This window comes from Ctenopharyngodon idella, chromosome 8, assembly GCF_019924925.1.
Source record: "Ctenopharyngodon idella isolate HZGC_01 chromosome 8, HZGC01, whole genome shotgun sequence".
Taxonomy (NCBI): domain Eukaryota; kingdom Metazoa; phylum Chordata; class Actinopteri; order Cypriniformes; family Xenocyprididae; genus Ctenopharyngodon; species Ctenopharyngodon idella.
The window spans coordinates 8,759,774-8,785,808 of record NC_067227.1 but is presented as its reverse complement, the minus strand read 5'-3'; the positions used below and the strand labels follow the sequence as shown (position 1 = coordinate 8,785,808).

The 26,035-nt window shown below is 35.6% G+C and overlaps 1 protein-coding gene across 3 annotated transcripts in view; it reads left to right on the top strand.

Annotated features, from left to right (window-relative positions):
• LOC127517429 (IQ motif and SEC7 domain-containing protein 2-like) overlaps positions 1-26,035 on the top strand; it is an 89,565-nt gene that overhangs the window by 46,225 nt on the left and 17,305 nt on the right. The window lies entirely within an intron of this gene.

Below are 26,035 nucleotides of genomic sequence, written 5' to 3'. Positions count from 1 at the left end.
AATGTTCGCATGAATTTGTAACATTTACACATAAGGATATAGACGTAGAATGAACGTTTTGCGCCGAGGACGCACATGCATCTATCAAAGCGCCTGACAGGGCAAAGCCATTACGCTAATGAATTAGCTTTATGCTTAAAATAAAGAGTTATCATGTTTTAGGCAGTTTTGATCACGTATCTTTCCCGCAGCTGCTCAATCTGTTTCCTTCACTATTTTTAGATGCATTTTGTCCATAGAAATGCATTATTCAGTGCTGTAATTTGACGCGACTGGCGGAAGTCTTCCGTGCACAGTGGGCAGACCCAACTAAACGATAATGAGAATCGCTGTCGATGATTTTCATTATCGATTATTATCGATTTTATCGAATAGTTGTTTCAGCCCTAATCTGCATAGAAAATAAACAAATTACAAGCATAGATAAATACAATAGAACAAAGACACTATTGCTTTAGTTATCAAAGTGCTTTATGTTTTTCAGGTCTGATAGTATTTAGGTACAGAAGTTGAATAATCAAATGTAAAATAACAATGCATAGTCTTCACTGTATAAATTAAATATAATTAATCTTTGTTAAAGCTACAAAAGTGATTTTCTCTTTGTATTTTGTTGTTTGATTAACATTAATGACACAGACAGCAGCAGGAATATTAGGCTGCTGTCACTTTAAGACTGAATGCGTGGATCCAATATAATGATACGTATCCGATAATTTTGTGTGTATGTGTGCACGAGTTCTGAATTGAGTTCTCTTGCACGTCTTCTTGCACTCAAATGGTTTAAAATTGCTTGAATGTTTAAACTGACAGGACCTAAAACACTTGCAAATTATAAACTTTCGCTCTATAATGGTTAAACTTTGCAATTAATCCAAAAAATCAAGTACGTTTCGAACTTTGCTGCCTGGTCTGTATGGATCAACTACGATCCTTATACTGTTGCGGTTCCGCACATTGCGTTATCGATGCTAAAACTAGATATTGTGCAGTCCTAATTCTTATTATTATCAATGCTGAAAAATGCTGTGTAAAAAAAAATACACATTTACCTACATTTTACTTTCTTTCTTATAAGCATTTCCATTTATGCATTTTGCAGACGCTTTTATCCAAAGTGTACACATTTTTATCGGTTCTCTCTTTCACTGGGAATCGAGCCCATGACTTTGACATTGTTAGCACCATGCTCTACTTGTTGAACTACATGAACACTGTATTGTTGTAAAGAGCCCAACTAGTACATTTTAACATCGTTTACATGCATATTTAACACCCTTGAAGGAAATATACAGGTTTTTTTATAACATGGAGTTGTTGCCATGGTAAAATGAAAGGGTTTGGATTAGCATGTTTGTCTGCTGTGGCTTCTAAATCCCATTCCAAAAGCTAAATGCTAACGTGCTACAGAAGGAGTGACTCATGCAGCACAGCTGGTTTATAGAAGTGCATGTAGTGATTCAGTGAAGACTACTTCACTGATTTCTTCATTCTTCCTTGGAGATGCTGCAGTATGAGACTGGATATCTTCCTAAACAGAACTTGTGAGTGGCCGTTTGCTGTGGAAGCTGACAGAAGCGCTTATACTGTATGCGGAGCGGTTCTGAATGTCAGCTGAATAGCAAATATCATGAGTGCATATTGTATGAAAAGGAACGAATAAAAGAATCCAGGGGGAAAATACCACACACATAATGAGCAGACTTATGAAGATTTCTGTCACTGTATTGGTTTATGTAAGCCACTGGGGTGGTGGGAGTCTTTAGTTCTCCTCACAGAGCTCAAGAGTGCTCTTTCTCCATCTCTCTTTCTCTCTCTACTTCTCATTCACACACCAAACAATGCTGCTTTTTACATTACAGCAGGATGACCATTATTGCAAAATATGATTCATATTATTTGAATGGTTTTCTTACATCGAGACTAATATTCACATTCAAAGTGCACTCATTAAAATGTCCTTAATTAAAATGTGAATTTAATTTGAATACTTTTGAAAAATATGTTTAAAATGAAACGTGACAAAATGAAATCACACTAGGGATGCACAGTATGTTGGTAGTATCAGTTATTGGCTAATATTACTGATTTATTAAATTACTGGTATCAGACAGCCCACATTTAAATTACCTTTGCCATAATTTAACTTACTTAAACTTAAATATTAATCATTAATAACACTGTTAAATCTTTTTTTAGCAGATCTTATAATTAATATACTGTACATTTTTCATAATGTACTTTAAAATGTTCTCATGCCTAAATTCTCTGGTTGCATTTAAAACTATTTTATTTCTATAGTGTTTTTTTTTTTTTTAATTATTATTTTTTAGGATTTTTAATATCAGCCAATTATTGGTTATCAGACACATATTGGGCACTTTCATTGGTCGAATTAATGACGACAGACTGTGAATATAGCATTGGCATCTTTAACCAAAACAATTGATTTTTACATAATGCTGCATGCATGACACTATATGTAAGTATAAGTTCAATATAGCATACAATATAGCATACATGAATTACCCATAGCAGATCTGCTACGGGTAATTCATGTATGCTATATTGTACTTTGTGATTCCAAGCAGATTGAGTTAAAGAATTAAATCACTTCAGAATTCAAATTTCCTGATAATTTACTCACCCCCATGTCATCCAAGATGTTTATATCTTTCTTTCTTCAGTTGAAAAGAAATGATTGTTTTTGAGGAAAACATTCCAGGATTTTTCTCCATATAGTGGACTTCAACGACTACCAACGGGTTGAAGGTCCAAATTGCAGTTTCAATGCAGCTTCAAAGGGCTCTACACGGTCCCAGCTGAGGAATAAGGGTCTTATCTAGCGAAGCAATTGGTCATTTTCTAAAAAAAAATTTATATACTTTTTAACCACAAATGCTTGTCTTGCACTAGCTCTGCGATCCGCCACGCATTACGTAATCACGTTGAAAAGGTCACGCGTGACGTAGGGTGAAAAACTCCATCTTATTTTCTCCTCCAACATCAAAATCGTCCGACAGCATTGTTTTACCTTTTTTGTAAAGGCCGTTTGGCTTTGTCTTTGCACGTTCACTTTTGCTCGGTACTTCCGCCTACATCATGCATGACTTTTCCAATGTGTTTACGTAATGTGTGGTGCATCGCAGAGCTAGTGCAAGACAAGCATTTGTGGTTAAAAAGTATATATATATATATATATATATATATAATATATATATATATATATATATACATACAGTGCTCAGCGTAAATGAGTACACCCCCTTTGAAAAGTAACATTTTAAACAATATCTCAATGAACACAAAAACAATTTCCAAAATGTTGACAAGACTAATTTTTATATAACATCTGTTTAACTTATAACATGAAAGTAAGGTTAATAATATAACTTAGAGAACAAAATTTTCAGTTTCACTCAAATTAGGGTGATGCAAAAATAAGTACACCCCACTGAAAGTCTCTGGAGCAATGCTAAATTTTATTCAACCACAGGTGAGATTAATTATTCATTACACAGGTGTCCACCAGACGGTTGACTATTAAAGGGTGTTAAAACCCCTTCCCATTTCATGCTGTCAGCAATGGCACCACATGGAAGAGAAATGTCACAAGAAAGAAAATAATTTCTTTACACCAGAAAGGTGAAGGCTACAAGAAGATCAGCAAAGCTTTACTTATCAGTCAGAATACTGTAGCAAAAGTAGTACAAAAATATTAAAAAGATGGAACTGCAACCATCTCACAGAGATGTCCAGGTCGTCCACGGAAGTTAACACCTCAACAGGAGCATCTTCTGATAAGAAGGGTTGAAGAAAATCGGCATGCAAGTTAACTGCAGTTATCAAAAGAAGTAGAAAGCCAAACTGGGGTGACTATTTCCCGTGACACAATACGGCGTACACTGCAGAGGAATGGCATGCATGGGTGCCGTCCACGAAAGAAGCCTCTCCTAAAGCCCGGGCACAAAAAAACCCGCCTAGAGTTTGCCAGGGCCCATGCTGACAAAGATGAAGATTACTGGGACTCTATACTCTAGAGTGATGAGACCAAGATAAATGTTTTTGGAACAGATGGCTTCAAAACTGTATGACGTCGCAAAGGTGAGGAATACAAAGAAAAATGCATGGTGCCTACAGTGAAACATGGTGGTGGCAGTGTCCTTATGTGGGGCTGCATGAGTGCTGCTGGTGTCGGGGAGCTGCATTTCATTGATGGCATCATGAATTCACAGATGTACTGCTCTATACTGAGAGAGAAGATGGTACCATCTCTCCGTGCCCTTGGTCGTTGTGCACTTTTCCAACATGACAATGATCCTAAACACACATCTAAGGCCAATGTTGGATTTCTGAAGAAGAACAGGGTGAAAGTGATTCAGTGGCTCCTGATCTGAACCCAATCGAACACCTATGAGGAATTCTGAAGAGACAAGTTGAGCATCACTCTCCATCCAGCATCCAGTCTCTAAAAGAGGTCATTCTTGAAGAATGGAAAAAGATAGATGTCCAAAATGTCACCAACGTGTTCATTCCATGCCTAGAAAACTTGGTGCTGTCATTAAAAATCATGGAGGCCATACAAAGTACTAGATGTAGTAGTTTTTGTTGTGGGGTGTACTCATTTTTGCATCACCTTAATTTGAGTAAAACTGAAAAATGTGTAATCTAAGTTATATTATTAACTTTACTTTCATATTATAAATTAAACATGTTATATTAAACTTAGTTTTGTCAACATTTTGGAAATTGTTTTTGTGTTCATTGAGATATTGTTTAAAATGTTACTTTTCAAAGGGGGTGTACTCATTTATGCTGAGCATTGTATATATATATATATATATATATATATATATATATATATATATATATATATATATATATAAAAATTAGAAAATGACGAATTGTTTTGCTAGATAAGACCCTTATTCCTCATCTGTGATCATGTAGAGCCCTTTGAAGCTGCACTGAAACTGCATTTTGGACCTTCAACCCATCGGTAGCTGTTGAAGTCCACTATATAAAGAAAAATCCTGGAATGTTTCTTTTCGACTGAAGAAAGAAAGACATAAACATCTTGGATGACATGGGGGTGAGTAAATTATCAGGAAATTTTAATTCTGAAGTGAACTAATCCTTTAAGCATCTGCACCATTTAGATTTTCATGACAGAACTTTGTATTTAAACATTGATTAACAAAATGTTTTGTTACACTTTATTTTACAGTGCTGTAGTTACATTGTAATTACTTATATAAGTACTGAGTACTATTAATTAACTACATGTACTTACTATAGAGTTACAATTAGGGTTAGGGTTTGGTTTAGGGTTAGTTACTTGTAATTATGCATAATTTACTGTTATTACTATAGTAAGTACATGTAGTAACATGTAACTACGGCATTGTAAAATAAAGTGTTACCAAATGTTTTTATTTTTATTTTAAGTGAAAAATAAATATTTTTGATTAATCTTAAATCAAAAATTAAGGTTTGAACCAAAACATAAATATAATTTGAGGAAAAACTTAAAAAAAGCAGAAAAAAAGTTGGCACACCAAAGCTCCAAAAAAAAAGCGAAAAATTTTAATTTGTCTATAGCAAATTAGTGTATTTTTGTCTGAAGTATCTTTTTTTTCAGTGTGTGTAATTGTAATTGCTGCTAACACTCATTTTTTAAGTTGAACTCACATTACTTATTAACATTAACATTACTCATTAAAGTGTCTGATCAACTCTAACATTTCTCGGTATTCTATAAACTGCTTTTGCTTGTGTGTATGTTTCTACTATCGTCTGCTTATCTGCTTCTTTCTCTGTCCATCTCTGTCCCTTTATTTGCTCTCCACTCGTCTTTCCATCCCTGTTTGTGTCTTTCTCTGTCTCTCTCAGAGGTGTCAGACTACACTCATCCTCCAGCTGCTCCACACTCACTCATCTCTCCTCAGCCTCCACCTTCAGTTCCCACCAGCCAACTAAAAGCCGCAGTCACCATCAGTTCTGCTGCCCTTCCAGGTTGGGCAGACCAGAGCCGCCCTTCAGCAGGTCCTCAGAGCGGGCCAGGTAAGGGCCAGCAGAGGGCCGACAGATCCAAAATCCCTTAGTCCACTTTTTCTGTACCCACAACATTAGCCCATCTCCCCCTTCAGATTCCTACATCACCCTGAAGAGTTGACAGCCATTTGCAGTGACAAAGAAACCTGAGTCATTCATTCTAAATGAGAGTAATTTCCGGCGACATAAGCAGCAGACAAAGTAGAGAACTTTATGCAAATTAACAGCAACGCAATGCAGAAACTACCAATAGGAGTGCAGAAGGTGATCCACCTCCCAATACTGTAGTTTTATTGGTGACTGAATTTGCGTCACTGCTCATTTCTCACCCCTACTGCAAGGTAAAAAAGGCTCTTCACAAATCACCAATTCTCATTAAAATTGAAAAGTTTTGCTGCAAAATGCTGTCATTGTGAACATCCCTTTACACCATGTGTTATGCAACAAGTTTCCAGGGTCAAGTTATTTTTCTGTCTTCAGTGAATGTGAAATACAGCCAAGTGTGAACATTTTCCAGTGCTCAAAAATATATATATATTTTTTTTCTGCTTTCCCTATTTTTATGGAAGCTTGTTTCTGCCACAGAATAAAACAATTTAAAAGAAAATTGTGACTTTTTACATCTCGCCATTCTGACTGTTTTTCTCAGAATTGCGAGATATAACTCGCAATTGCGAGTTATAAAGTCAGAATTGTGGGATATAAACTCGCAATTGCGAGAAATAATATAATAATATAATTACAGTATATAATAATATACAATATATAATATACAATTCTGAATTTTTCTTACAATTGCGAGTTTATATCTCGCAATTCTGAATTTTTTTCTCGCTATTTTGACTTTTTTCTTCGCAATTGTGAGTTTATATCTCGCAATTCTGAGAAATTCTTTTCTCAGAATTGTGAGATATAAACTTGCAATTGTGAGTTAAGTCTAATTCTGAGGGGAAAAAAGACTGGCTTTTTTTCAGAATTGCGAGTTTATATCTCTCAATTCTGACTCTATAATTTGCAAATGCGACTTTATATCACACAATTCTGAGAAAAAAAGTCAGAATTGTGAGATTTAAACTCACAATTGCGAGAAAAATGGCAGAATTGTAAGATAAAAAGTCGCAATTACCTTTTTATTTTTTTATTCAGCAACAGAAACAGGCTTCCATATATTTTTCACTAAATGCACCAAAAAGAATTTTGATTTCTAAAATGTTCAATTTTGATTAAATGTTGTATTTTCTTAACTGTAATGTTACTCTATAAATTCATGCATGCTATACAATGGCATATGGTGCAAAACATTACTGATTGGTTGATAGATCATTCTTATGAATGCCATCAAGACGATCACAAGTTATTTTTGCAGTTTTGACAAAACCTCAGCTATTTTAGCCAGTTAGATAACATTACTTTAGAGACAAATCAGCACATTTTGCAACAATGGATGTACAAGATCAAAATCGCACGAGCAAGAGTAATTTTTTTTTTTTTCTGACTATCAGCAGGAATTAACAGCTGTGCTGTGATGGCTGTGCCATATAAAATTAAATGTACACTACTGTTCAAAAGCTTGGGGTCTTTAATTTTTTTAAAGAAATTAATACTTTTATTATTATGTACGCTCTGACATGGAAGAGATGGGATTTATCACTTGTTGCTTTATATCATCCTGCCTTAGGATGTTACATGGTGTAATGCTCTCCACTGTGTCTTGCAAATCTGTAGATTCACCAACACTCATTAGACACCTGCCTTTTACCAAATGTTCTACTGTGCCCCTCACCTTTTGACCTTTGACCTCCTGCACTCATCCAAACTGTTGCCCTCACCTGGTATGTCACATTTTGTGGGTGCCACCATGTCCTTCCTCTTGCCCTCGCTGTAAAGTGCTGAGGACACTTCAGGGACGGCGGAGGAGGAAGTGATCACTTTAACACTGTGTCAGAGAAGATGCTAGATGAAGCATGTCAGACAGACGCTTGAGGAAGTGAGAGCTAGCAATTAATGTCTTACGGTTTGACGGGTGCCTGTCATATGCAGTTGCTACCATTTTCACAATCAATTCCTCATTTATTTCTCTGTCCTTGTCCATCAGCATCCCTCATTCACTCTCTCTCTTCCTCCAGCGTCTCTGTTCATGCAGGATCAAACATGGCTGGCTCAATTCAAACCTCACAGAAGGCCATGAATGAGAGAGAGAGAGAGAGAGAGAGAGTAAAAGAAGAGACAGACACAGTGTGTGAACTTGATCTGTCGCTCTCTATCCTCTTTTCCTTAACTGTGCCATTTAAAGCCTTGTGCGCACGACTGCTCACAAAATGCCTCCCGAAATAAAAGCAACCTCATTACTTTAGACTCTGACAGGCCTCCTCACTTTCCTATTTTCTTTACTCTAATATCATCATGTTTTCCTCTTTATTTTAATTTATTATCACCCTGCAAGTGATTCATTCAATGTTTACGTCATATTTAATTTAGCACGAAAGGGAAAAAGGTAACTCTTTACAATAAGGTCTCATTTGTTAACATTAGTTAATACATTAACTAATATGAACTAACAATGAGCAGTGTATTTTTACAGCATTAATTAACCTTTGTTAATGTTAGTTAATAAAAATGCCCATTCATGTTAGTTCATAGCGCATTAACTAATGTTAACAGACACATATTTTGATCTGAATAATGTATTAGTAAATGTTGAGATTACCATTAACTAACATTAATAAATGCTGTAGAAGTATTGTTTACTGTTATTTCATGTTAACTAATGTAACTAATGTTAACAAATGATACTTTATTGTAAAGTGTTACAAAAAACAAACAAACAAACAAACAAAAAGGTCCCACTTTATATTAAGTGGCCTCAACTACTATGTACTTACATCTAAATTAATCGTTTGATACAATGCACTTATTGTGTACATACATGTTTTTACATTGTACTTATATTTTCAAAACACCTGCATGTAATTACATATGTAATTCATTTCTGTAATTATGTTTATAATTACACTGTTGACCCACCCCTTACACCTTACCCCTACCCTTAAACCTACCCATACCACCAAAGCTTTCCCTAACCTTACCTGTATCCCACCTCAATAGCAGCAAATGTGTTTTGCAATTCAATATTTTTGATGTAAGTACATAGTATTTAAGGCCACTTAATATAAAGAGAGACCAAAAAAAAAAAAAAAACTGTGTGATGAACCGAACTACATTCTGTTTGCTGGGTCTCATTCATGAAACACAGGCAGAATGATTTTTGTGTAAATAGTTTGTAAAGATGTTCTGATGTACATTTTCGGATTCATGAATGTGTTCATATTCAAAATGTACAAAAATGTACACCTGCTCCCAGCCATACGCAAATGTTGCGTCGAACATCTGAACTTTTTCTTTTATGTATACTGCACTCAAAAAAAAGAACTTTCACTGTTGTTAGTTTCACTCAAACCATCCTTGTTCACATTACTTAAAAAGTCATGTTACTACCATGAACTTAATTTAACTGAGTTGTTTCTACACTCAAAAAAAATAAAATAAATAAATAAATAAAAATTTTAAAAAATGAATAGTTGGATTTACTTAAAAAAAGCAGTGTCAAGTGGGTTTCACACAACTATATTGAGTAATTTGTAGAAATAACAATTTAGTTGTATGAACAAAATATTTTCAACACAGGCGCCACTCTTCTGCATAATGGTAACAACAAAATTCAAAAACATTACAGAAACTTCTCTAAATGTCCAACAAAACTGAACATTAAACACTAACATAAACTAACAACATCTTTCCCTTAACTGAAAAACATAAAATAACACTTAATCCCTAAATTTACTCTCCTAATGCAGTCCCTTGCAAAGCATACTGGGAACTACTTTTTACCTTACGTAATAAACTTTTATAAGTTTAACATAACATTATTAAGTAAACTGCACATAAATATTATGTAACAGTGACAAATTCAAATGATTTGTATTTACTCAAAGAAATATTGTCAGCTTTACTTGAATTTATTTTGTTCATACAACTTAATTGTTATTTGTACAAATTACTCAATATAGTTGTGTGGATCCCACTTGACACTGCTTTTTTAAGTAAATCCAATAATTCATTTTTGACACTGCATTTTGATAACAATATTTACCATAATAATATATAATTAAATTAATTAGCTAACCAGTTAGTTCAATGTAAGAAAATTTAACATTTGAATTTAATTGATAAACAAAAACACACATTATTTACAATATAACATACAAATATTTATCAAATCTAAGGTTTACAAATCCAGAGGAGAGTTTCTGGAAAGGTCTATTTTACGCACAGATTAGCTCCTCCGAATTTACTTATATATAGTTATGAAAGTTTCATGAATGAGGCCCAATGTGTTCGTTGCATAGATTATTAAAGGTAAGCTAGTAATTTTTCAGTGTTAAAATATTTTCTTCTATCCAAGTTTCCAGACAAGTAAACCATTCGTTTACTGGCTTCTTTGAAAAGTGTAAATACACTGAGTATCTGTGGCCCTGTTTCCACCTGGTATTAAGATGCATTTTGGTCGATCGGATCACAAGTGGAAGAGGGAAACACAAATCCGTTTACACCTGACAATTTTAATCCGTCTCTTTTGTCTACTTTTAATCACTTCTGTCCTGAGTTCTTCAAGGGGAGGGTCTATGGGCGGGTAAATGTATGGGTTGTTTCAGATGTTTCGATCTAATGGACAAAATAAGCATGCGCAATTTACATATGAACGCTACCGGAGACAACGAAAAACATATGGAGAGCAGCAGCTTTCATTTCTGCTCCGATAGCCGCAATACCGCACCGAACAAAGTAAAATGGTGAGGATGTGAGAGAACATTGTGCTTGGTATGTTTTGTATCTTCAAACCAAACTTGGGTCTTTAGCTGACAAAGTTTAATCCCTTCTGGCTAGTGTGCTTCACATAATGTTTACGCAAGTCAGTAGGCAGAGAGCTGGCAGCCTTTAGCGGTTGTTCGAACACATTCATAGCAATCTGGTCGAATGCGTTTTCAACTACCTCTGGAAGTGGTCAAAAGTGGACAAGCTCAAAACGTTTTACACCCCGTTTACACCTGTATTTAGCGTCGTCCACTTGTAATACCGATCAACCAAAATGCATCTTAATACCAGGTGGAAACAGGGCCTGTGATGCTATCAGTACATTACTCTGCTTGAGAGTCTGACCAGCTCAGCACAGCAACAGCTCAACCAATGGTGTGAGTTTGAGGAGGGGCTATCTGTTTGCTGACCAATGGCAGACGGAGTGAGAGTGTTCAAGAAACCTGTTTGATAACAATATTTGTTTTTGCAGTTCTGTTTGGTAATTCTATGGCTTTTAATGAAAATGAAACATTAAAAATACATATTTTTGTATATTTTCAGTGGACCAAAACAAACTAAAACTGTAGGTTCTGAAATGCATGTGACCTAGTACATTAAAGGGTTAGTTCACCCAAAAATTAAAATAATATCATTTATTACTCACCCTCATGCCGTTCCACACCCGTAAGACCTTCGTTAATCTTCAGAACGCAAATTAAGATATTTTTTGTTGAAATCCGATGGCTCAGTGAGGCCTGCATAGCCAGCAATGACATTTCCTCTCTCAAGATCCATTAATGTTCTAAAAACATATTTAAATCAGTTCATGTGAGTACAGTGGTTCAATGTTAATATTATAACGCGACAAGAATATTTTTGGTGCGCTCCGAAGCTTAATGAAGCAGTGTTTTGAAATCGGCCATCACTATATAAGTTATTTTGTTTTTTTGGCACACCAAAAATATTCTCGTCGCTTTATAATATTAATATTGAACCACTGTACTCACATGAACTGATTTAAATATGTTTTTAGTACATTAATGGATCTTGAGAAAGGAAGTATCATTGCTGGCTATGCAGGCCTCACTGAGCCATCGAATTTCAACAAAAATATTTAATTTGTGTTCCGAAGGTGAATGAAGGTCTTAGGGTGTGGAACGGCATGAGGATGAGTAATAAATGACAGAATTTTCATTTTTGGGTGAACTAACCCTTAAAGACAGTACAACATATTAAATGAACAGCCCTCATAGCTTCATTTTCATTCGCATTAAATTAAACATGGCACTTATATACCTTAGTTAAACAGTAGGAAGTACTGTAATTAGATGTTTATTCTTATTCAGAGAAACCATTTATAGGCTGTATAAGCTGTGATTCAGCAACTAGTGGAATGAGTTGAGTCTGCCATCTAGTGGACATATTTGAGCAAAGCAGTTTGTCTGAGCACTCTGAATCTAAGTATCAATACTGTATCCTACTGTAGTTCATTTCATGTAGAAATAATTAAACTCAATTTTGTGTATATTTTTTTCATGTTCTCTATGTGTTTTCATCCCTCTTTTTCTGACTTTCTGTCACTGTATCTCTGTCTTTCAACTCTCTGTCCGTCTTGTCCCTCATCATTAGTGAGGAGGAGGAGAAGGAGGAGGGTGAGAGTGATTCTGTGCATCAGTTCTGTTGCACCACCTCCGGGTGCAGTAGCCCCTCCTCTCGCTAACCTGCAACCAATCAGCATGAGTGGAACTGCTTGATTGACATTTGTTAGTTGAACTCTATGTTAACAGGACACTACTGTTCTTTTGGTACAGTTTTTGTAATTGCATGTTTCATAGTTTGTTGTCTTGGTTAACTACTGTTACATTTGTTTCTGATAAGTAATTGAAAAACTTCTTTACATAATCGAATTAATGGTGTATTCAGTTATGGGACAGTGATACAGCCACAGCTATGCTAATGCAAGAAACAGTGCTTTGTGTGTCTTCTATATTTCTCTTTACAGAGATATCGGGTACAGTCAGTAATACAAGCTTTTTTGTATTAATTTTTTTTTTTAATGAACACTGCACAGAGGTACAATGACTTTGCAGCCGTTTAAGATGTCTTTAAAGTTATTTAGTATTATAGAATACATATATCTAGCCAAATATACTTCAAAAGATCAGAACAGTTGCTGGACAATCTTTCCTTTCTATGCTGACATTTTAATTTCATTTAATTCTCATTTCATACACTGTTTAGTAAGAACCTTATTTTGTAAATGAATAGTATACCAAATGTCACTGTGGTTGTTGAATTTGTGTACACCCATGTTAACCTATTGTTCATAATTCATGTTTACACTTCTTTGTTTTCTCTAGTAGGAGGCATATATTATAGCTGAATGTGTCACTATGAATAGAGTAGATCATTATCAGGACACGCTGCCATTTTTCCCTCAAAATTTCAGATTTATTTTAATAATTTCAAAAATATACTGAATTTTCAGGACATCAGAAGCAGGAAGTGGTGGTCAAAAATGTCTCAACACTGAACAGAAAATGACATGACCTTCATATATATATATATATATCATTTCAGTAAAAGTAAAGTTCAGGTAGAATTCAGTAAGCTGATATTCAGATTAAAATATCATATTAAAACTTATTTTTGGCATTAAACATTAAAAAGGACCTGTTATGCTTTTTTACATTTTCAACTTTCTTTGGTGTGTAATGTTGCTGTTTGAGCATGAAAAAGGTCTGCAAAGTTACAAAGCACAAAGTTACTCCAAAGGGAGTTATTCTCTATATCGGTGTGCACAGTTTCTCAGCTCCCTGAAACGCCTCCATTGTAGTGTTGAGTTTTACACGTCACAGTATTCCTCATTTAAATAATTCCCGCTCAAGGCATATGCAAAATAAAGGGGGCAAGGACTGGTTGAGTTGCAGTTGGTAGTGTTTTGTCACCATGTCCAAGAGACACTGTTTTTTCCCACCCAGATCTAATGCCTGTGCGATTTCGGCAATCCTATAAGATCATTACAAATCACACTGTACGACATGGATCTAATAAACTTGGGTATGACATGTACAAAGCCTTGAATCATAGGCTAAGATGCAAGTTAGTATAAAAGAATAAAACGTCATCAGCATGCGCTAGTGGTAAACAAATAGAGCAAGATGAAGCACACTTTGGCAATTGTGGTTTTTATGTGTGCTGAAAAAAAGAGAAAGAAGCAAAAGAGGAGAATATGGACACTTTCATGGCTAGGGAAAAGAGGCCAACTTGGCATGCCAATTTTGCAAATGGAGCTTATATAAAGTTTTAACGCCATGTTGCATTAATCAATACACCATTTCATGTTGCATTTTTATTGGCTACTCAGTAGACGTAGTTCATAGCAGCAAACACACTGTGAGATGATCATGCTGTCAGAAAATTATCTATTAGGCTATCTTTGTGTAGCGGACGTAGGCCGGTAAGAGCTGTGCATGTAAACCTCACTCCCGTGATCTCAAGAGGTGCTCTGGTGACTTACACTAGAGACTGTGGTCTTTAGCCTTCATGCTAGAGGGCCCGACTCCCATGCCAGCGGACCCGGGTTCGAGTCCCACTTAAGGCCCCGATATACTTAAGAAGAACGAACTGATATGACATCATTTCAAACAAAATCAGGCCAAAATGACGTTCATTTTGGGAGTTCGAAACGGCTTGCCAAAGCGAACTCTGAGGAAAATTTCACTCCAGCTGCAAAACACCTTCGTACTTCCATTGGTCCACGACTCATTTCGTTTGTTTGAGTCCGTCAAGGTAAAATCTCTGAGGGTGAAAACATGAACATACTGGATAGCCTCTTTATAGTAAAAATAAAGTTGTGCTTCCAATGAAATGTGGCACTGACACTGTTTTTCATTTTGATACCGTAAAGCTGCTTGCTTTTAAGCAATCTATTGATTTAAATTCCATATAAATAAACGTGACATGACTTTACTGGAGTGCTAATTTGCAGAGCTAATGCTAACATACCCATGTTGTTTGATTAGATGCTTTCAATATGAAAGCTTAGATGCTTTCTTATGCTTTCAATAAAAAGATGCTTGATGTTTTCTCATTTTTGTTGTGTTTAATTTTATTACTGAGAGGATAGCGTGCAGCACATATTTACAAATTCATCGAACATCTGACGCCACCCACACCGCTGAGAGCGGCGTCAGATGTTCGATAACATATTTTGAACTTAGTTTTACCCCTAAACTAAGAACGAAAAAGAACATCGCCATGAGTATATCGGGGCCTTTAGAGCGGGCGGTTGAACAGGAGGGGTTACATTGGATGGGAGTGAGGGGGGTGAGTGTAACTGTCGTAGGCTAGTAAGAGCTGTGCATGAAAACCTCACTCCCCTGATCTCAAGAGGCAGTCTAGTGGCTTTGTTAGTGTGCCTGACTCCCACGCCGGAAACCATGGTTCAAATCCCGCTCAGAGCGGGTCAATAGAACTGGTTACATTTGGTTGCAAGACCGTGACAATGGCTGTCTTTGAACCTCTCTCACTGTACGACGTAGGACCACTGTTTAGGAGCCAAGACCACAGAAATTGCCATGATTGGTCATCTTTTTTATCTAAGACAGCCCAAAATCGTACAATGTGTACCAGGCATAATGCGGTTATGGTAAGGGGCGTGACATTTCCGAAACATGCTAGATGCGGTTGACCAATCACAACACACTGATTCAGCCGACCAATCAGAGAAACATTGTGATTTTCAGGAGGAGGGGCTTCATAGTAACAGGAACTAAACAGAGCGTTACCGACAGACTGGGAAGAGAGGTGCTGCAACAATGTAAAAATATGTATTATATATAATATACATTCAAGCATGAAAACCTTTTCTAATAGACCCCAAAAGCAAAATCAATACTTTTTTTTTGGTAAAAGGCCATAATAGGGCTTCTTTAAACCTCTTTTAAAAAGGTGCAATGCCATTTACCGTTGTTTGGCAAATTTTCACAAGTGTCATTTCAACATGACTCCACATGAGAATTTTGCTTAAGGATGAAAGATTTCCCCATGCAGAATTCACAGCGGGTTCAAGTAAGTCACATGGATTCATCACGTTGGCCAACAGAAAGCTGCTCAGTTTGAAAGTGACTTCTGTGTGTGCTTCATGTACCATTTTTGCTTACATTTTGCAGAAATCGCACAAATATATGCACAAAAGTGACACATTTAGTACGCAAATGGCAGCGTTTCCTGAGAATGGCAAAGATGTATAATAGAAAGAGTTTCAAATAAAATTGACATTTTAACAATGTTATTTATTTAATGATATGCATATATAATATGTAAAGGAACAGAAGCACACTATCAAATGTGATTCTCACTTTAGGCCACAAACAAACTTGGAAATGAAAACAAGGTGCTTTTATTGAAATGAAACTCTCTACAAATTCTGTAGATATGAATAAATGTGATGGCTGAAAACTCTCTGTTTCTTTCTCTCTCTCACACACACACACACACACACACACACACACTCATAATGAAACATTAAGTTAATCTTTCATCAGCTTTTTTTTTTAACCCTCCCTGCAGGTTCCTGAACCACATGAACTTTGCCCCGCCCACTTTTGATTGCACACACGCTGCTCAGGAATGCATGTATGAAATGAAAGTATCCCTTATTTCTTGCTAGCATTCCCACTCCCTCTCTCCTCACTCCCGTCAGTGTTAATTCTGTAGCAATAATCAGCATATGTGCGTCAGGCAGCTATATTTATACACATTGTTTTCCCTGTGCTTGAGCTGTCAAAAGACTGTCAGAAATGTAGTCATTCAACTCTGCAGTATGTGTTTGAGCGAGTGCACTTGTATGAGGGTGCGGTTTTTGTCACATAAGATCAGTGTGAATGGCTGACTGTCTGTACCAGCAACACGGTAAGTGTTCGTATGTTTGTCATTATACAGTATTGTCCCCAGTGTCCATCACATAAAAGAGTTTGTGGATTACTGATATAAATATATTATGTTTATGACAGTCTTTATAGAGCTATTAATGATATTAGTACTATGGCAGAACAAGATTTCTTGTCTGAAGCTCAAATACTTTCAGTTTTATACTCTAGGGAAATGTATACAGTTTAATATGCAAAGTGTTGTCAACTTTTCTGTTTTCTTGTTTATGTGTGAATGGTGTTACTATGTCACAGAGGAGGAAATGCTGAGGTCATGTTTGCCCTTTGTTCTTTTTGTATTTTTAGGACCATTATTTCCTGCAATATAATATAGGCGGTTTGAGTGTGTTTACTGACTGTATACTCATTATAACCAGCAGCTAAAGAACAGCTGAACATGTTTCAGCAGAGAGAGACATGTGAAAATACCTTTTGTGTTTGACTGTGTGTCATCGAGAGATGGCAGGAGCTCCATTGAGACCCTGAGCTGTGTGTGTGCAGGAGGGAATACAAGCTGAGGGAGGATAAAGGGGGTATATGTGCTTTGAGGATGGATGAGGAATAATCAGCAGTATGGGACCTCTCTGACAGGATAGAGTGAATGCTGGAAAAGAGAAGAGGTAAGCGTTTTAGTAATACATAGACCCTCAGGTGTGCAGTAGCACTGGTCAAATGGATTGTGGTTCTGCTTGTTGTGAAACTTTTGCAGTTGTGTTCAGATGAACTTGGCTGGTTCTTTTCATTTTTTTTTTTTCATTTTCATCATCTTTTCAAGTGGATATAACACCACATCTGAGTAAAAGTGATCTGTTCTAGTCTAAGGAAATAGCTTTCTTAAAAGCTGTCTTAAAATATCTTAAAAAAGCTTTCTTAAAATTTAATTTGAAGAATGTTTGAACTGTTTTTGTCCATGTAATGAAAGTCAGCGGGGTCAAAAAAAGATTCTATTAAAAATAAATTAAATTAAATCAAAACAATAAAATAAAATAATAAAATTAAATTAACTTAAAATAAAATAATGAACATTAACTCACCCTCATGTCATTCCAAACATGTACGACTTGTTACTTCTATGGAACATAAAAAAATGTCCATGTAATGAAAGTCAGTGGGGTCAAAAATATAAATGAAATTGTTTTAAAAATGAAATAAAATAACATAAAACCACTGAGACAAAATATCAGTTAAACAACTTTTTTAATGTAAAAGAATGAATTAATAAAATGATCCAAAAAGAATGTGCGTAAACAATGTCTACATAAAGTCCTACATCCCTTTGCGTTTCAGTTAATTAAATATTTCAGCTAATTTGATTATGCGCAGCCATTTGAACACATAGTCAAATCATAAGACTGTGTTATAAGCTCAGTTTAACATATTTTTTTGTTTCTTCCATAATAGAAGAACATCTTTTTTTGCATACCGTATAGTTTCTGTGTTTTTGCATTCAGTTTCTGTTTCTACATTGTATTTTTGAATACAATGTTTATTTTTGAATTTTTATTTACCTACTATATTCTATTCCATTTTATTCACACCGTATTTTTTGAGGCTCATATTTTATCGTATTCTATTTTAATTATTTTAACTATTTAATTATTTTGTTGTTGGTTCAACTTTTTGTTGCACTGTGGGATGAGGAATTTTAAGGATTTTAATTTTACTACATTAAATCACGTTTGTGTGAAAAATAAAGAACCTTAAAATAATCTTTCTGGTCCAACCTGTGGGTCATTTCATGACGGCAAAAGGAAATAAAAACAGACACATAATTCTGTGATGTGTCGGCAGTCAGTGAGTAATGAAATTATTGGAACGGCAGCTGAAACACTTCACTGCGTTTACCCACTCTGCTATCTTCGTGTTTGTGTGGTGTTTTAAGCCGCTTTTCATCCCCGTGGATGACTTGGATTAGCGTATCTGTATAGCACTGATTACATACTGGCTCAAGAGAATCTGTGAAATCTGCGACTTTAAAAGGACTAAATTTGATCCTCTTTTTAAGCTGGTCTTGACAACTCTTTCCTGGTGTTCGCCTCAATAACTCACTGATTTTCTTGAATGTTTTTTTCATGACGCCCATTTGGCTTCTGTCCTGTGAATGCAGACTCTGTGAAGCTGCAGTGCCATCAGACCTTTTCAGTTTTCCCACACATTATGTTATAGACTTTTTGCCATGCTTATTTGCTTTATCATATCACCATAAACTGAAAAGGTTCCAACATTTTAAGAATGTTTTTAAGTAATAAAAATGGCATGGATTTGCGACCTTTATTAAGTACTTTATAGATCTTCCTTTGGTTGACCACCAGCATTGTGTACATGTATTTGGAAAGTTTCTCCCATTATTACATGCAGATTGTCTCAAAATCAGTCAGGTCTTTTCGGGACTTTTCTGTGCAGCTCTTTGATTGGGTCTCTCAAGGACACTTTCTTCAAGTCATGTCATGTCATCCTGTTAGTGGACTGAAATGGCCCACTTCATTTATTTTTTAAACACTAGATTTAAGCATCTAATGAGAGTTCCTTGGCTTTGTTTTTGCACTCCCATTTTATATTAAGGATTAAAGGGTTAGTTCACCCAAAAATGAAAATTCTGTCATTAATTACTCACCCTCATGTTGTTCCAAACCCGTAAGAACTTTGTTCATCTTCAGAACACAAATTAATATATTTTTGATGAAATCCGTGAGCATTCTGGCCTCAGATAGGCCCAGAAAGGTAGTAAAGACATCGTTAAATAGTCCATGTGACTACAGTGGTTCAACCTTAATGTTATGAGGTGACGAGAATACAAAAAACAACAAAAATAACTTTATTCATTAATTTCACACAAAAAGTATTCTCATCGCTTCATAACATTAAGGTTGAACCACTGTAGTCATGTGGACTATTTTAACAATGTCTTTAGTACCTTTTTGGGCCTTGAAAGTGGTAATTGTGTTGCAGATTTCATCAAAAATATTTTAAAGGGGACCTATTATGCCCCATTTTACAAGATGTAAAATAAGTCTCTGATGTCCCCAGAGTGTGTATGTGAAGTTTTAGCTCAAAATACCCCACAGATAATTTTTTATAGCATGTTAAAATTGCTACTTTTTAGGGTTGAGCAAAAACGCGCCGTTTCAGTGTGTGCCCTTTAAATGCAAATAAAAATGCAAATGCTTCAAGAGCTCATTCTCCGGTGTCAGGAGTCAGTCAGGACGCACTATAATGTTAGAAACTGCGAATATATGCTGCATGGAGATAGAACAGGTATAGTTTAGTTTACTTATGGTTATAACTTATATTGTCTTCTTGTTTTTATCCATTATATTAGTACAAGCCAGTTAACCGATGAGTTTTATAACATTTATTGTACTTCACAAAAAATATGAAGCGTCCGTTTTCACTCTAGAAAATCATTGTAAGAGCTTAATAAAACACAGTGCATGCGTGCATTAAAATATTATCCATAAACTCTCTCTCTCTCTCCCTTGCATTATCATCAACATACACAGCGAAGTACACAGAAACACTCGTTACAACTAACAGTAAACAAATATATAAAGACCTCATGCCTTTTCGGGTGGTGCTTAATAAACTGGTAAACTTTATATCCATAAATCAACTCCAATGAACTGTAATAAAGTGCTCTCACCTTTATTACTGCTGTATCCAGTATCACTCTGGAGGCTGTAAACTGGATCACGAATAGTTTACTGATCTATCCTTGAGTAACAACTTTTTAGCACAACCTGTGTTTTGTATTGTCCCTTTTTATTGACATTCGTTCACAAAGCAGTCCGGTGTGAAATGATTCGCGCAGACAAAAAACGAATTTCGGTAGAGTTGAGGGAGCATTTTCTTCTAAAACAAAATTAATCCACCTCATCTTCAGCGGCTCAGATTTCGGGAGTAAATGGAGAAAGCTATGTGGATTAATCCATCCAGCTACAGAACACCTAAAACGCTTGGGAGACATTCTCGTCAGTGCAGCAATGGCGGACTGTGTACAACTCACTGTGAACTCGCTCAGGGCGGTTCTATGTTAAAACGGCAGTGTCTGTCAACATTCGTGGGCGGGGCCTGTAGCTAATGTGACGTCACATTGCTAGGGATCTGGAAACAGCTTGTTCTGAGACACTGCTTATGATTTATTAGGATTAAAAAAAAAAGGATTGGTTGGATTTTTATCATTATAGGGTGGTTGTGTACACACACTGCCAACACACATTTATGTCCAAACCATACAAAAGTGAATTTTGCATAATAGGTCCCCTTTAATTTGTGTTCTGAAGATGAACGAAGATCTTACGGGTGTGGAACAACATGGTGAGTAATTAATGACAGAATTTTAATTTTTCGGTGAACTAACCCTTTAAATGAAGACATTCACTTTGAAGTAAATCTTTATTACAAATGCTTTTGCTGACATTAATCACTCAATAATACAAGGATGTTTAAAGAAGTGCAAAAACAGTCCAAAAAAATTTATGTGTTGCCCTAATTGCAGTCAAAAACAGTTCAATGTATCCAGTATATCCAATGTCATCACATAAAGATCTGGTATATGGGTGATGAGTGGGCAGATGAGACATTGCTGTTTTCACCTGGTAGTTATTATGTGTATGTTAAAATAAATAAATATTTTTATTCAGCAATGATGCATTAAAATTGATAAAGTAACAGTAAAGACTTTTATAATGTTACAAAATTTCTATTTCAAATAAATTATGTTCTTTTAAACTTTCTATTCATCAAAGAATCCTGAAAAAAATGTATCATGGTTTCCACAAAAATATTAATCAGCACAACTTTTTTCAACATTGATGATAAGAAGGTGAGCTATGGAAGCCCGTTTCCGCCACTGAATAAAAAAATAAAAAGAGTAATTGCGACTTTTTATCTCGGAATTCTGACTTTTTATCTCGCAATTGCGAGTTACAAAGTCACAATTCTGAGAATTATGCGATATAAAGTAGCAATTGCGTGATATAAAGTCACAATTGCGAGATATAAAGTCAGAATTCTGACCTTTTTCCTCGCAATTCTGACTTTTTTTCCCTCACAGTTGTGTGAAACTTTATTTCTCACAGTTCTTACTTTGCTTGCGTTTCCTTTCATTGCGACTGACCATCAGGATTGCTGCTTCGTTTTTTATTCTACATAAAATGGAAGACATTATAAAGGATTATTTTCAGCGTGGATTTACCAATAAAGAAATTTTGATTTTACTGGAGGAGACACATAAAGATTAGTCTCCAGACATATGCATTACGCAGGAATATGCATATAGCATGTTTCCACGGTAACCTTAGCTTGTACATGAGTACAGCGTTTCAAGGAGAAAAAACAGCTTTTACTGCCATCTAGTGGGCTTAATACTAAAACACCAATACCTATCATGTTTCATGAACTTTGTAACTTTGCAACTCAAGTCTGGTGGCTCCATAAAAGAGGGCATTCAAGGGTAGAATCATGCAATTCTGCAAACTACAGTGGAAGTATTTGGTGAATAAAAGTTGTTTTTAACAGAATGGATACACTAATGAATTTGACACAATAATAATAATATAATAGTAATAATAATAAGAATCAGCTGTGGCGGAGGCGCAATAAAACAGACGAAGTGGCACATTTTATACACCAACAGCTTCAGACATCAGGATGGCAGCACGGCTATCGTTGGATGCAGCAGAAATGTTGGATGTCCGGAATTGTTACAGACAGAGACACTGTCCGTCAGTTAATTGCGAGAAAAAAGTCAGAATTCTGAGATAAAAACTCGCAATTCTGACTTTTTTTTCTCGCAATTGCGAGTTTATATCTCAGAATTTTGACTTTATATCACACAATTGCGACTTTATATCTCGCAATTCTGACTTTGTATCACGCCATTGCGAGTTTATATCTCAGAATTGTGACTTTCACGCAGTTGCGAGTTTATATCTCAGAATTGTGACTTTATATCACGCAATTGCAAGTTTATATCTCAGAATTGTGACTTTATATCACGCCATTGCAAGTTTATATCTCAGAATTGTGACTTTATATCTCGCAATTGCGAGTTTATATCTCAGAATTGTGACTTTATATCTCAGAATTGTGACTTTATATCACGCAATTGCGAGTTTATGTCTCAGAATTGTGACTTTATATCACGCCATTGCGACTTTATATCTCAGAATTGTGACTTTCACGCAATTGCGAGTTTATATCTCAGAATTGTGACTTTATATCTCGCAATTGCGAGTTTATATCTCAGAATTGTGACTTTATATCTCAGAATTGTGACTTTATATCACGCAATTGCGAGTTTATGTCTCAGAATTGTGACTTTATATCACGCCATTGCGACTTTATATCTCAGAATTGTGACTTTCACGCAATTGCGAGTTTATGTCTCAGAATTGTGACTTTATATCACGCCATTGCGACTTTATATCTCAGAATTGTGACTTTCACGCAATTGCGAGTTTATATCTCAGAATTGTGACTTTATATCACGCCATTGCGACTTTATATCTCAGAATTGTGACTTTCACGCAATTGCGACTTTATATCTCAGAATTGTGACTTTATATCACGCCATTGCGAGTTTATATCTCAGAATTGTGACTTTATATCACACAATTGTGAGATGTAAACTCGCAATTGCGAGATAAAAAGTCGCAATTATTCTTTTTATTTTTTTATTTTAGTGGCGGAAACGGGCTTCCATAGTGAGCAGTAAATCACCATATTAGAATGACTTCTGAAGGATCATGTGACACTGAAGACTGGAGTAATGGTGCTGAAAATTTAGCTTTCACATCACAGGAATAAATTACATATTAAAATATTTTAAAGTAGAAAACACTTATTTTTAATTACTGTATTTTTCATCAAATAAATGCAGCCTATAGCCTTCTTTCAAAAACATAAAAAAAAATCTTACTGACCTCAAAAATGTTGAATAATAGTGTGCATAAGTCAGTGTATATTGAATGTTGATAAAGCACAAAAGTTGCTTAAAAATATACTTCCACATTTTATACGCAAGCGCAGATGTGTGGCATGTCCATCGTTCTTTTTTTTAGTTGTCAACACAGCACATTATTGAAATGTTATTTACTCTCACTCAGAGTGCTGTTTGTATGAATTGTGTTTTAAAGGTGTCTTCCCACCAATTAAAAAATAATCAGGGACTAATTAAGTCAAGGTGTATGAAGACAATGAATGCAGATCACAGCCCACAGTCTCACCGAATTACAGAGCAATTACAGCTCATTATGTGAAGGAATGCTATTCATGTGTCTTGTGAGCTGACCTGCAGCTGAACTGATTTGACAGATAATAACTCAATGGAACGCATATGGATGGTGTTACGAAAACTTTGGATTTATAAAGCACATTTGAAAATAGACAACATACTGGAATTGCTCTAAAAGCTGTGAAAGCTTCCGCACAGCATTTTATTTAGCGGTTTGTTTTCTTTCTTTTGTTTTAATGGTATTTTGTTACACAACACATAAGTGGCCTAAAAAAGTATTTGCACACTGTTTGACACTGCAATCATTTCAGCGTCAAAGCAAATGACATCTGCACATAAATTATATTAGTCATTTTCTCGGAACTAATTTCACTGAATCTTCACAACCAAAAAGCATCCAAATACTTGTTGTCTTCATTTTGAACAACATATCTGACTTTTTTGTTAGATGTTTGGTTTGAAAGGTCTATTTGTGTTGTCTTTCTTTACATAAATGGTTCTTAGTTTGTCAGTGCCAAACTGTCCCAAGTACCTCTTGGGACCGCTCAATATGGCTCTGGTGTTTGTGAATGTATTTGCAGGGCAAAATATGCTGAGTATTTAGTTGGAAAAGTTTATTTGGACATATTATGTTTCTGATGCAACCTGCTCAGCAAGTTATTACAACATTCTTGCTGTTTAACAAGCACAGGGCTGACCTGCTACTTCCTAAACTGAAAGCAAGAATAAAGATAAATCTCTTCTATAATGATGTGGGGAAAACAACAAAAAATCATAAAAAATTCCCAGTGTTGTCATGTCCTCTTATTATAAGTGACTCTTCTAAATATGGCCAGTAGTGGGATGTGTTTTTGGGGCTTATTTCCACAATACAGCCATGAGGGGCTTTCGCACTGGAAGAACCTTTTCATAGTTCCTAGAACTATTGGCTGAAGTACCCGGATTTTGCCATGTTCACACCGCAGGAACTAGAATGATTTTAGTTCTAGGAACTCCTTTTGGGGGAACTAAATTAGCTCCTACTTCAGAGAAGGGTCTAAACCAGCACTATAGGAACTCAGTGACATAAGTGTACGTTGATTGGTCAAACGCATGTCAAACACCGGCAACCGGCATTTTTAAAAAGCCGTGTGAACATATTTACTTCACGAACATGGAAAACAGCAATAACGGCATTTTCCTGTTGTCTGCAGGGTTGTGTTCTTTTCTCCGCCTCAATGATATGTAATATTGAAAGTTGTCATAAGAGATTTCGTCTCTTAGCCCCACTTTTTGCTCTTTCAGTCGTGTAAATAATGCATTTACATTCCGTCTCCGTTATCACGAAACCCACGACACACAGCAAACACAGCTCCGTTCACGGCACCTTCCATACACCGGTTTCTAGCGTTTGTAAATGCCGCTCTTAAAGATGCCACTATCAGCTGCTTCATAGTTTCTATTCCCGGTGCAAATGCAACCATGAACATGTCCCGGGGAGAAATTAGTTCTCAGGGAACTATCCTAGTGGCTAGTTCCTAGAACTATTCAGTGTATTTGTGTATTTGTGTCTCTGCTATTCACTGTAAAAAGTAATACGCTCTATCTACTCAATAAAATTGTGGCAACAGATTACAATATTATTAATTAAATTCAACATGTAAGAATTGAGTTAGAATTAATCAAATTAATTACCTTAAAAGTCAACCATTTAAAATGTGTAAAATTAGCAAACACCATTACAAAAACCACAAACTGACATAAAAAGCAAAGAGTGAAACTGCCAACTAAAAGAAACACTGATCGCAATAATGGTGACGAAACATTTTCAATAAAATCAACATCAACATCTAAACCTCTGTTAATTCATGTGTTTCTCTTTCCTTCAGTGATTCTACTTGTTATCATCTACTTGTTATCAGGTGTCTTCAATGTTGGCAATAAAAAAAGAGTTCTTAATTAATCTTTGATGTCTGTTATT